Source organism: Scyliorhinus canicula, chromosome 31 (assembly GCF_902713615.1).
Source record: "Scyliorhinus canicula chromosome 31, sScyCan1.1, whole genome shotgun sequence".
Classification (NCBI taxonomy): domain Eukaryota; kingdom Metazoa; phylum Chordata; class Chondrichthyes; order Carcharhiniformes; family Scyliorhinidae; genus Scyliorhinus; species Scyliorhinus canicula.
In genome coordinates, this window is record NC_052176.1 from 7,975,924 (window position 1) to 7,988,301 (window position 12,378).

General features: G+C 48.3%; 1 non-coding gene across 1 annotated transcript; it reads right to left on the reverse strand.

Annotated features, from left to right (window-relative positions):
- Nucleotides 1–1,416: 1,416 nt before the first annotated feature.
- On the reverse strand, nucleotides 1,417–1,499 carry trnas-cga. Its single transcript has one exon. It is a non-coding gene; the product is annotated as a tRNA-Ser (tRNA).
- Nucleotides 1,500–12,378: the final 10,879 nt, after the last annotated feature.

A 12,378-nucleotide genomic window follows, 5' to 3' on the forward strand; every position in this document is an offset into this window, starting at 1 on the left:
CTCATTTAGCATGGTATCAATTCTGTGACCCTGTCTAACTGCATTTAACACTAGAATTCAACCGCGGGGAGATGTAGGGAGGAGAGTTGGACATTTATCTCAGCTTAGATTAATGTAATCACAGAGTTGGGTGGTAGCGGGTGGATTTCACACTGAGAGGGTTAACTCTGAGTACTTCCTTATTTGACAGGAGCAAAGTTTCGTAATGGGGGTGAGTTTATTGCGGTTTCTCCAGCGTTTCCATTGTGAAAAGCATTACTGAGGGATAGTTTAACATCGATTCAGAGAGAACAAAATAAACAATGTAACCTGTTCTCTCAGCAGTCCGCATTCTCTGCTGGACAAAGAACTTCCTTCCTGCCTTCCCTTTGTAGAAATTCGTACATCTCAATAAATGTGGCCGTACTTCATCAATAGTAAGAGGTCTTATGTGTTAAAGTCCAACAGGTTTGTTTCAAACACTAGCTTTCGGAGCACTGCTCCTTCCTCAGGAGTGTTTGAAACAAACCTGTTGGACTTTAACCCGGTGTTGTAAGACTTCTTACTGTGCTCACCCCAGTCCAGCGCCGGCATCTCCACAGCAGAACTTCAACAGGGTTGGCCCTTTTCCGCCTGGCGGATGTTTTTTTTTAAACAAACAATTTTATTGAGGTATTTTAGGCAGATAGAAAAAGTGACATTGTACAGTACAAAAAAAGGAAGTTAAGACACAAATTAAACATAGTGCAAAGCATGGCTCTGTTCACTCAAGGACCTGCCTCAATATCCCACTTTGTGGATGTGAACGGTGTTTGATCCCCCTACTCTCGTGAAATGAGAATTGGCAATTTAAGTATTTTGACTGAAATGCATTTAGCCCCCTCAAATGGGCTTGAAATCCCTAAATTATCATCGACCATGGCCTGAGCAAACAGGTGACCAAAAAAATCGAATTGTAAAGAAGACCATTACAGGCTTGTTGGGAATTGTAATTTGCTGAAAGATGGAATGTTGATGTGGTCTAATCGAGAAGGTGTTTTGAATTCTGCGTGGAATCACACTTATGTTTCAAGTCAAGTTAGAGTCACACCACGAGCATTTTAAACAAAAACCATTCAAGTTAATTCAACCTAAACACTTTCCCGCTCATTGGCAGGTGTTGTTGCTTATCCTTCCAAAGGCTGTTGAACAGAATATATTTCCGCGGTGGTTACTGTGTATGTATGTTTCTCGCTCATTATGTACATGTATTTCCTCAAAAAAACCCCCACAATATATCTCATTGGATAGTGACAAATGTTACGTTTTCCAACGAGGGTGACCAGTTTTGTGTGAATCCCGTTTAATAAAATCGAGTGGTCATAATTCTGATCAATTTACCAGCCCGTGGTTTCTAGGGGGAGCCGGTTAAAGAGAGTAAGTAGCTTAAAAGACATCCGCTGCGAGCAGGGTTCGAACCTGCGCGGGGAAACCCCCATTGGATTTCGAATCCAACGCCTTAACCACTCGGCCATCGCAGCTACAAGGTAATTGCTATTGATTAGTTATTTGGTCGATTAAAAGCATCCAGGGGCAGGAGGAATTTATTGCATTCATTCCATGGACAAGAAGCATTGAAGCATAGGAAATAGAAGTGGAGGAAGTCATTGGGCCCCATTCATTGTCATCAAGTTCAATACTCTGATTCCGCCTACCCCCATATCCCCTCAGCCCCAAGAGCTGTATCTAATTCCTCCTTGAAATGACACAACGTTTTGCCCTCACCTACTTTCTGTGGTAGTAAATTCCACAGATTCACCAGTCTCTGGGTGAACAAATTTCTCCTCAGTTCTCATCCTTGAATGCTGACCTCTCCTTCTGGAATCCCCCACCATCGGGAATATTCTTTCTGAATCTACCCTGTCTAATCCTGTTTGAATGATGTACGTTTCTATGAGATCCCCTCTCACTCTTCTAAACTCCAGTGAATATAATCCGAACCCACTTAGTCTCTCCTCATATGACAGTCCCACCATCCCGGGAATCAGCCTGGTAAACCTTCGCTGCACTCCCTCCATAGCAAGAACATCCTTCCTCAGAGAAGGAGACCACTAGGGGCAGCAGGGTAGCATGGTGGTTAGCATAAATGCTTCACAGCTCCAGGGTCCCAGGTTCGATTCCCGGCTGGGTCACTGTCTGTGTGGAGTCTGCACGTCCTCCCCCTGTGTGCGTGGGTTTCCTCCGGGTGCTCCGGTTTCCTCCCACAGTCCAAAGATGTGCGGGTTAGGTGGATTGGCCATGCTAAATTGCCCGTAGTGTCCTAATAAAAGTAAGGTTAAGGGGGGGTTGTTGGGTTACGGGTATAGGGTGGATACGTGGGTTTGAGTAGGGTGATCATGGCTCGGCACAACATTGAGGGCCGAAGGGCCTGTTCTGTGCTGTACTGTTCTATGTTCTAAAACTGCACGCAATAGTCCAGGTGTGGCCTCACCAACGCTCTACACAATTGCAGCAAAACATCCCAATTCCTGTACTCAAATCCTCTCGCTATGAAGGCCAACATGCTATTTGTCTTCTTTACTGACTGCTGTGCCTACGCGTTTACTTTCAGCGACTGATGCACGAGGACACCAAGGTCTCGCTGAGTGTTCATCTCTCTCAGTTTACACCCATTCAAATAATGAGATGGCAGCATGGTAACACAGTGGTCAGCACCGATGCTTCAGGTTCAATTCCCAGCTTGGGTCACTGTCTGTGCGGAGTCTGCACGTTCTCCCCTTGTGTCTGCGTGGGTTTCCTCCGGGTGCTCCTGTTTCCTCCCACAAGTCCCGAAAGATGTGCTGTTAGGTGAATTGGACATTCTGAATTCTCCCGCTGTGTACCCGAACAGGTGCTGGAATGTGGCGACTAGGGGCTTTTCACAGTAACTTCATTGCAGTGTTAATGTCAGCCTACTTGTGATACTAATGAAGATTATTATATCATCCAACTCTCTCACACTGCCATGGAGTGTGGCCACTAGCCGATTGTTTTTAGAATTATAAAATTTATAGTGCATGAGGAAGCCATTCGACCCATCAGGTCTACACCGGCCCTTGAAAGTGCACGCTACTTCAGCCCATATCTCCACCCTATCCCTGTAACCCAACCTAACCTTTGGGCACGAAGCGCAATTTGGTATGGCCAGTCCACGAAAAGGGCAGTCACCGGGGCGGGACAGCAGCATTGGGTGAGGAAGGGAGACCCCACTGTGCTGTAGTTCATATGGCCCCCCCCCCACCACCGCCCCACACCCACCACCATCACGAAACCCACCCCAGCCCACCTCCACCTGCACCACTCCCATACCCATACCAACCCCACTCCTACCCCATCCCTCCACCACCTCCTTCACACCCCCTCTCCAGCCGCACCCACCCTTCCACCGACTTACACCCCAACACCGCCCGCCGTCACAGACCATCCATCCCCACATCACCCACATACCCACACCACCGCCACTTCCACATCACCGTCAACACCGTCACTCCACCCCCACCACCCCTACACCCCTCCCCCTTCCCAATACAACCCCCTGCCCCAAACACCTCAATGCTCCCATTCCCCCCAGCCCGCAGAGCAATCATGCATCTCACCATGTGTCTTGCAGGAGTTGCTGGTGATGGCGCGGGGCCTTCTGACGTCCCCTGACCTCAGCAGGACCCAGTGGGTCAACAAGCAATGAAGACGAGACCGACATGGACGGGAGGCCTTGATCCGCATTCCTAACCCTAACCCCAGAGCCCGAGCTCGTGGATGGCACTGACTTCACGTCTCAGCTGGTTTCAACACCCTCCACCATCCCAGAGACACTCACCTCGGCCGGGAACGTCAGTGGAAACGCTCCTGGAGCACTTTCTTATGCACACCACACACACGTTCCAGTACAGCAGGGGGAGGTAGGAACCCCTACGGGGGGCAGTCCGATGCCAGGGACCAGCTGCCGCTCAGCCGGGTTTCCTGCTTCTGGATGGACCACCCATCGATTGTGGGGATGCAGTCACAGAGCCTGGGACCTGCATGAGGGGTTGTCGGAGAGCACCCAGCATCCAGCACCTGCAGGTGCAATTGTACGAGTCCAACCATGTGCAGGAACAAGAGGTGATGCCAACCATCTGGGCCACCCAGGCAACCACCGCTCCAGTGGAAGATGTGTCAGAATGTGTCAGCCATGTGCCAGAGTTACCTGGATAGTGCAGTGGTGCGCCTGAACATGGCCCAGTTACACTGGGCCATGGTTGAAAGCATCGGCGGCATTTGTCCAACTGCTGACCACTGTGGCACAGACAGATTGGGAGGTGGCCCAGTCCCAGAGGGAGATAGCACCAGCGTGGCACAGACACAGAGTGAGATGGCGCTGATGTGGCACAGACAGATTGGGAGGTGGCCCAGTCCCAGAGGGAGATAGCACCAGCGTGGCACAGACACAGAGTGAGATGGCGCTGATGTGGCACAGACAGATTGGGAGGTGGCCCAGTCCCAGAGGGAGATAGCACCAACGTGGCACAGACCCAGACCGACGTGGCACAGACCAGAAGCTGGTGGTACAGTCACAGCGTGATGTGCTGCAGTCCCAGACGGAGGTGGCCCACTCAGTGCTCCATGGCCGTTAGCATGCAGGCCCTGATCGAGACGAGAACGGGCCTCCAGGACAGGCAGGTGGCGGGGGAACCTCATTGGTTAGCTCCACTTGAAACCCCGTCCCATGGAACAGCCAGGGGGTCACTGGGCACATGAAGGGAGGAGGAGGTGGTGGGGCCTCTGCTGCTGACTCCCGCAGGGGAGGTGCTGGAACGACGCAGTGCCTCATAATCCACCTCCTGTCCGTGGTGCATCACATGGACAGGGTAGAACAGGTTGGTAATCAGAGCAGGCCTCCTGATGTACCATCTGGGGATCCACCTTGGCATGGAGTTCGGGCCCAGAAGGCCAGAAAAGTCGACACCAGTTAGGTTGGAACTGGTGCAAGGCATTGTATAACGTTAGGGGCTAGTGCACAAACCTGCATATATATGTTCACATTTAACACCTGTGCACGATGTTACAACCTGCCTCGGTGCTCTGTCAGGAGGGATGTGAGGGATGGGCTGGTCTGGGCTGGTCACAGCGGGGGCGCGGGTGGATGGGGAATTGTGGCCTATGGTTGTGAGAGGGCTTGGCCCTGGGACCACGGTTCATCCAGGGATCACCACTCCACTGCCCCAGTAGAGTGCCAGGTGTGTGCCAGGTGTGTGTCAGGAGTGTGTCAGGATGATGGCATCATGCATACTTCCCGGGTATTGGGCGCAGACGTACACAATGCACAGATGATGGTCACAGATCAGCTGCACGTTCATCAAGGGGATCACTTTTCTGTTTGTGAAGAGCGGCCTGTCACCCTCAGGTGCACGTGGGGCACCATGCATCCCGTCGATCACTTCATGGACCAGGGGCATCTCAGCGATGGTGCGAACCCTGCTGCCCGGCATCTTGGTGGGTACGGTTCACATTGAAATAGATATATTGTGCCGATTGGGTATACAGGGCCACTGTGATCTAGCTGCATCTGTGCACCAAGCTCTGTGAGATCCCGGAAAGGTCCCCATTCAGTGCCGAGAAGGACACCACAGCATAGAAGTTCAGCACGACTGTCACCTTGACGCCCACCAGAAGCACGTGTCCTTCTCCATTCCCCTGCAATGCCAGGTGCCCAATAATCTGACAGATATGCCGCACTGCTCCGGTGCTCAGCCGGAGTCTTCGAGGGCATCGCCGGTCCGGGAGGTCAACAAATGACAGGCGGCGCCACACAAGGGACTTGAGGCTGTTTTCGTTAGAGAGAAGAAGGTTAAGAGGTGACTTAATTGAGGCATAGAAGATGATCAGAGGATTAGATACGGTGGACAGTGAGAGCCTTTTTCCTCGGACGGTGATGTCTAGCATGAGGGGACATAGCTTTAAGTTGAGGGGAGATAGATATAGGACAGATGCCAGAGGTAGGTTCTTTAATCAGAGAGTAGTAAGGGCGTGGAATGCCCTGCCTGCAACAGTAGTGGACTCGCCAACACTAAACCCATTCAGATGGTCATTGGATAGACATATAAGAACATAAGAAGATAAGAACATAAGAACTAGGAGCAGCGTAGGCCATCTGGCCCCTCGAGCCTGCTCCGCCATTCAATGAGATCATGGCTGATCTTTTGTGGACTCAGCTCCACTTTCCGGCCCGAACACCATAACCCTTAATCCCTTTATTCTTCAAAAAACTATCTATCTTTACCTTTAAAACATTTAATGAAGGAGCCTCAACTGCTTCACTGGGCAAGGAATTCCATAGATTCACAACCTTTTGGGTGAAGAAGTTCCTCCTAAACTCAGTCCTAAATCTACTTCCCCTTATTTTGAGTCTATGTCCCCTAGTTCTGCTTTCACCCGCCAGTGGAAACAACCTGCCCGCATCTATCCTATCTATTCCCTTCATAATTTTAAATGTTTCTATAAGATCCCCCCTCATCCTTCTAAATTCCAACGAGTACAGTCCCAGTCTACTCAACCTCGCCTCGTAATCCAACCCCTTCAGCTCTGGGATTAACCTAGTGAATCTCCTCTGCACACCCTCCAGCGCCAGTACGTCCTTTCTCAAGTAAGGAGACCAAAACTGAACACAATACTCCAGGTGTGGCCTCACTAACACCTTATACAATTGCAATATAACCTCCCTAGTCTTAAACTCCATCCCGCTAGCAATGAAGGACAACATTCCAATTGCCTTCTTAATCACCTGCTGCACTTGTAAACCAACCTTCTGTGGACTCATGTACAAGCACCCAGGTCTCTCTGCACAGCAGCATGCTTTAATATTTTCTCATTTAAATAATAATCCCGTTTGCTGTTATTCCTACCAAAATGGATAACCTCACATTTGTCAACATTGTATTCCATCTGCCAGACCCTAGCCCATTCACTTAACCTATCCAAATCCCTCTGCAGACTTCCAGTATCCTCTGCACTTTTCGCTTTACCACTCATCTTAGTGTCATCTGCAAACGTGGACACATTGCCCTTGGCCCCCAACTCCAAATAATCTATGTAAATTGTGAACACTTTTGGGGCCAACACGGATCCCTGAAGGACACCACTAGCTACTGATTGCCAACCAGAGAAACACCCATTAATCCCCACTCTTTGCTTTCTATTAATTAACCAATCCTATATCCATGCTACTATTTTACCCTTAATGCCATGCATCTTTATCTGATGCAGCAGCCATTTGTGTGGCAACTTGTCAAAGGCTTTCTGGAAATCCAGATATACCACATCCATTGGCTCCTCGTTATCTACTGCACTGGTAATGTCCTCAAAAAATTCCACTAAATTAGTTAGGCACGACCTGCCCTTTATGAACCCATGCTGCGTCTGCCCAAAACGGAATACCTGTTTTGGAGGGAGATGACCGCAGGGGACACCTGCACTGCCTTCCTGCTCTTTCTCTTCCTTTTGGTCACCCATTCCCTGTCTCCGTCACCAATCCTAATCTGCGGTGTGACCAACTCACTGAACGTGCTATCCACGACCTCCTCAGCATAGCGGCTGCTCCAAAGTGAGTCCATCCGCAGCTCCAGAGCCGTCATGCGGTCTAACAGGAGCTGCAGCTGGACACACTTCCCACACATGAAGAAGTCAGGGGCATCGGCCGCGTCCCTGAACTCCCACATTGCGCACGAGGAGCATAACACGGGTCTGGGATCTCCTGCCATTTTTACCCTTTACCTTAACTGATTACAAATATAGTATCAAATAATTAATAAGTGAAAGGAATCTACACATTCTACCCGTGTCTGCGTGGGTTTCATCCGGGTGCTCCGGTTTCCTGCCACGGACCAAAGATGTTAGGGTTAGGTGGATTGGCCGTGCTAAATTGCCCCGCAGTGTCCAAAAGCTCGGTGAAGTTGCTGAATTAGGGTCATAGGGTGGAGGTGTGTGCTCTTTCAGGTGTAGAATCGATGGGCCGAATGGCCTCCTTCTGCATTGTAAAACAAATTCTATGAGTGAGTGAGTTTGTGTGAGTGAGGTAGTCTGTCTCTGTGAGTGAATATGTCTATATTCGTGAGTTAGTGAGTGAGTGAATGAATAGTGCGTTTGGGTGAATGAGGCTTCGTGGTTTATTGAGTCATTGAGTGACTGCACCTGAGTGACTGACTTTATGTGAGTGTGAATCTGGCTGAGTCTGAGTGAGTGAGCCTTGGCGAATGAATGGGTGACGGGTAAACCCTGAGACTGAGTGAGTTGGCCGATACTCACATTTTCCTTCTCCCCCTTCACACACAGAGTGGCAGCAGGGTGGGTGCCTTGCAGCGCCAGGGACCCAAGTTCAATTCCAGGCTCGGGTGACTGTGTGGAATTTGCACTTCCTACCTGTCTGTGCGTGGTTTTCCTGCTGCAGTCCAAAGATGTGCGGGTTAGGTGGATTGGCCATTCTCAATTTAGCATTAGTATCCAAAAGTTCAGGTGAGGTTATCACAGTATCATAGAATTTACAGAAGGAGGCTGTTCGGCCCATCGAGTCTGCACCGGCCCTTACAAAGAACACCCTACTGATGTCCACGTATCTACCCCATCCCTGTAACCCAGTAACTCCCACTTAACATTTTTCGGATACTAAGGGCAATTTGGCATGGTCAATCCACCTAACCCACACATCTTTGTGACTGCGGCAGGAAGCCGGAGTACCATGCAGAGACGTGGAGAACGTTCAGACTCCACACCAACAGTGACCGAGCCGGGAATCGAACCTTGGACACTGGAGCTGTGAAGCAACTGTGCTAATCACTATGCTAACGTGCTTCCCGATTTATGCGGATGCATTGGGAGAGTGGATGTAGGTACTGCCTCCTTCTGAACCGTAGGAATTCTATGGCTCTATTCGAATCAGTTTTAAACTCAAATGTTTCAATGATACCCTTCTGTACTCCTTCCCGAGTAACCATCACCTGTTGTAAGCTCTTTCTCTATCTCCGCTTCTGTAACAAATAAAAAGTGGCTAACTCTGCTGCTTGTCAATTCTTTATTATTGAATGTATTAATTGCTTTGTCACTGATTTAAAATATAATAATGTTGAGTGTTCTGCAAATTCTTATCTTGCTGGAATTTCATCATCGTTACCTGTGGGGTGAAAATTGCAATGTTTTCCCCACATGAATGGGGTGGGTAGGCCTGGGCAAGATCAACCTGTTTGTTCACACACTGTCATTAATCGTAGTCCCCGTGGGCGCCAAATGTCACACTGGAGGGTTTGCTTCTTCTATGTATAAGGTGTGAAACTTCACTCAGTCACCAGCAGCATCATTGACACACATCAGCGTCTATAGGGAGACTCACATGATGGACGATAGTCTTCTGTCAGAATTCAGGTTAATATTTTTGTTCATGGACATTGCAGGAATTTACTATCCGTTGCTTTCTGCTGTTGCTGTCCCTGGTAAGCATTCATACTCAATCTTTTATTAGGTCCTCCTTCTTATTCTTAGTTGCTATCCTCAGTCACTAATGGAATTGTTCAACTAAAGAACTCAGTTTTGTGGCCATGGGTTCTGCGGGCTCCGATCCTCGATACGCAATTTCCAGAGAAAGCTTGATAGCTTCCTCCAAGTAGGTTTATTCTGAGCAAGAGTCTGGCAGGTGTTGACGTCTCTGTTGCATTTCATGAGGTAAACCTTCACTTTGTCTTTCAAGCACTTCCGCTGTTCTCTTAATCTCGGGATGCCTTTCTTGAGCTGGGTGAAGAGATTTGCTTTGCAGTCGGGACAGCACGGTACCATTGTGGATAGCACAATTGCTTCACAGCTCCAGGGTCCCAGGTTCGATTCCTGGCTTGGGTCACTGTCTGTGCGGAGTCGGCATATCCTCCCCGTATGTGCATGGGTTTCCTCCGGGTGCTCCGGTTTCCTCCCACAGTCCAAAGATGTGCAGGTTAGGTGGATTGGCCATGATAAATTGCCCCTTTGTGTCTAAAATTGCCCTTAGTGTTGGGTGGAGTTGTGGGGATAGGGTGGAGGTGTTGACCTTGGGTAGGGTGCTCTTTCCAAGAGCTGGTGCAGACTCGATGGGCCGAATGGCCTCCTTCTGCTCTGCAAATTCTATGATCTATGACGCGAGGTAGGTGCTGTCAGCACGGATGTCAGAATCGTCAACGATTCTCGCACTTAGGCCTTCAAAGACGAGCGCCGTTGTACCTCCGCATAGTGTTAGGGAGAGATGACCAGGCTTTTGATCCAGAAGTAGTGAAGAAACTTGATAATTGTTCGAAATGAGGATGGTGTCTGGCTCGGAAGGTACGTTTCAGACAGTGAGTTATTCCAGTAAATCATTTAGATGCTGCACAGGGTCGTCACTGTGTGTCACTGGTTAAGCGAGCGGAAGATGAAGGTAGATGGTGGGATGCCAGTCAAGCTGGCTGTTATGTCGTGAATGGCGCGTTAAAGGGATGTCTTTCAACAAACGTTTACTGGCATGCCCCCAAAATCCCTTTATGTGTCTTGTTGCCGGAGTTTGTTTCTCAATGCTGGTGTGAGACGCTTGTAATCTATGTTTATGTGCAGACCGTTTGATAAATATATGTTTTAAAGGCACTAATCCCCTCAATAATTATATCAGAACGAGCAATTTAATTTGATTCTGACCCAAAATCAAAAATCAATAGCAGGAATCTTGGCTTATTTTCCCACAATAATTCAGGAACATGGTGGCAATAATCAAAACGGGAAAATCGGTCGACTCCCCCACACTGATACCAGACAATAATCACAAAGCTGAACATATTTATCATTGTTGACACAGGGACATTGGATAATGGTAAGGTATATAATTCTCCTCTGGTTCTGCAACACTGGCCACTGAGTTCATCGCTATTTCCCACAACTCAAACGTCGTTCTTGGGTCCTTTATTCTGTGATGCAAGACACGGCACAGTTTACTCCAGCATAAAATAAACGGCCAGTTCAACAGCAACTGTTATAAGAACTAGGAGCAGGAGTAGGCCATCTGGCCCCTCGAGCCTGCTCCGCCATTCAATGAGATCATGGCTGATCTTTTCTGGACTCCGCTCCACTTTCCGGCCCGAACACCATAACCCTTAATCCCTTTATTCTTCAAAAAACTATCTATCTTTACCTTAAAAACATGTAATGAAGGAGCCTCAACTGCTTCACTGGGCAAGGAATTCCATAGATTCACAACCCTTTGGGTGAAGAAGTTCCTCCTAAACTCAGTCCTAAATCTACTTCCCCTTATTTTGAGTCTATGTCCCCTAGTTCTGCTTTCACCCGCCAGTGGAAACAACCTGCCCGCATCTATCCTACCTATTCCCTTCATAATTTTTAATGTTTCTATAAGATCCCCCCTCATCCTTCTAAATTCCAACGAGTACAGTCCCAGTCTACTCAACCTCTCCTCGTAATCCAACCCCTTCAGCTCTGGGATTAACCTAGTGAATCTCCTCTGCACACCCTCCAGCACCAGTACGTCCTTTCTCAAGTAAGGAGACCAAACCTGAACACAATACTCCAGGTGTGGCCGCACTAACACCTTTTTCAATTGCAACATAACCTCCCTAGTCTTAAACTGTATGAGCTTCTGTTAGATGATATACGCTGTTCATTACTGAATCTCAAGTATTCATTCCAAATAACGATTTTTAAGTCTACGTGACTCATTACTACCGGCCCATGACTTTATTACATATGCAATAACTTCAATACATCACTAAAAGCAACACATTTGGCAATCTCAATTATATGTAATTTTACTGCAAACGTGATTTGTTTTCTTGTGGCTTATTTTCGTTCCTCTCAGTTAACTTCTTGACGATTCTGACGCTCTCTCGGGGAAAGTGTGGACTTTCCAAATGTATAACTCGCTACCTCGTGGCCATGGCAACTGCGGACCTATTCGTCATTATTGTTGACGTGATATTGAGGCACATTCCAGTTCTGTATCCACGTCAGTTCCGATTCATGTGGTCCATACAAGTGTGTAATATCCACGCTGTTCTGCTTTTCGCAGTTACTGACTGTTCTGTCTGGTTCACTGTTGCTTTCACCTTTGATCGCTTTTTGGAAATTTGCTGCCAGAAAATTAAAACGAAATATTGCACAGAGAAAACAGCAGCTATGGTTCTCGGATCCGTGACTGTGCTGAGCTGTTTAAAGAACATCTTCTGGTATTTTATGTTTACAGGTCAATATTACGGTACGAACGTCCCCTGGTTTTGTAGTGTAACAAGAGATGCTCTGTATTCACCCGTCTGGGGAGGAATCGAATTCCTTCATTATATTCTAACTCCGTGTGTTCCATTTATTCTGATTCTGATCCTGAATGCATTAACGGTGAGACACATTTTAGTC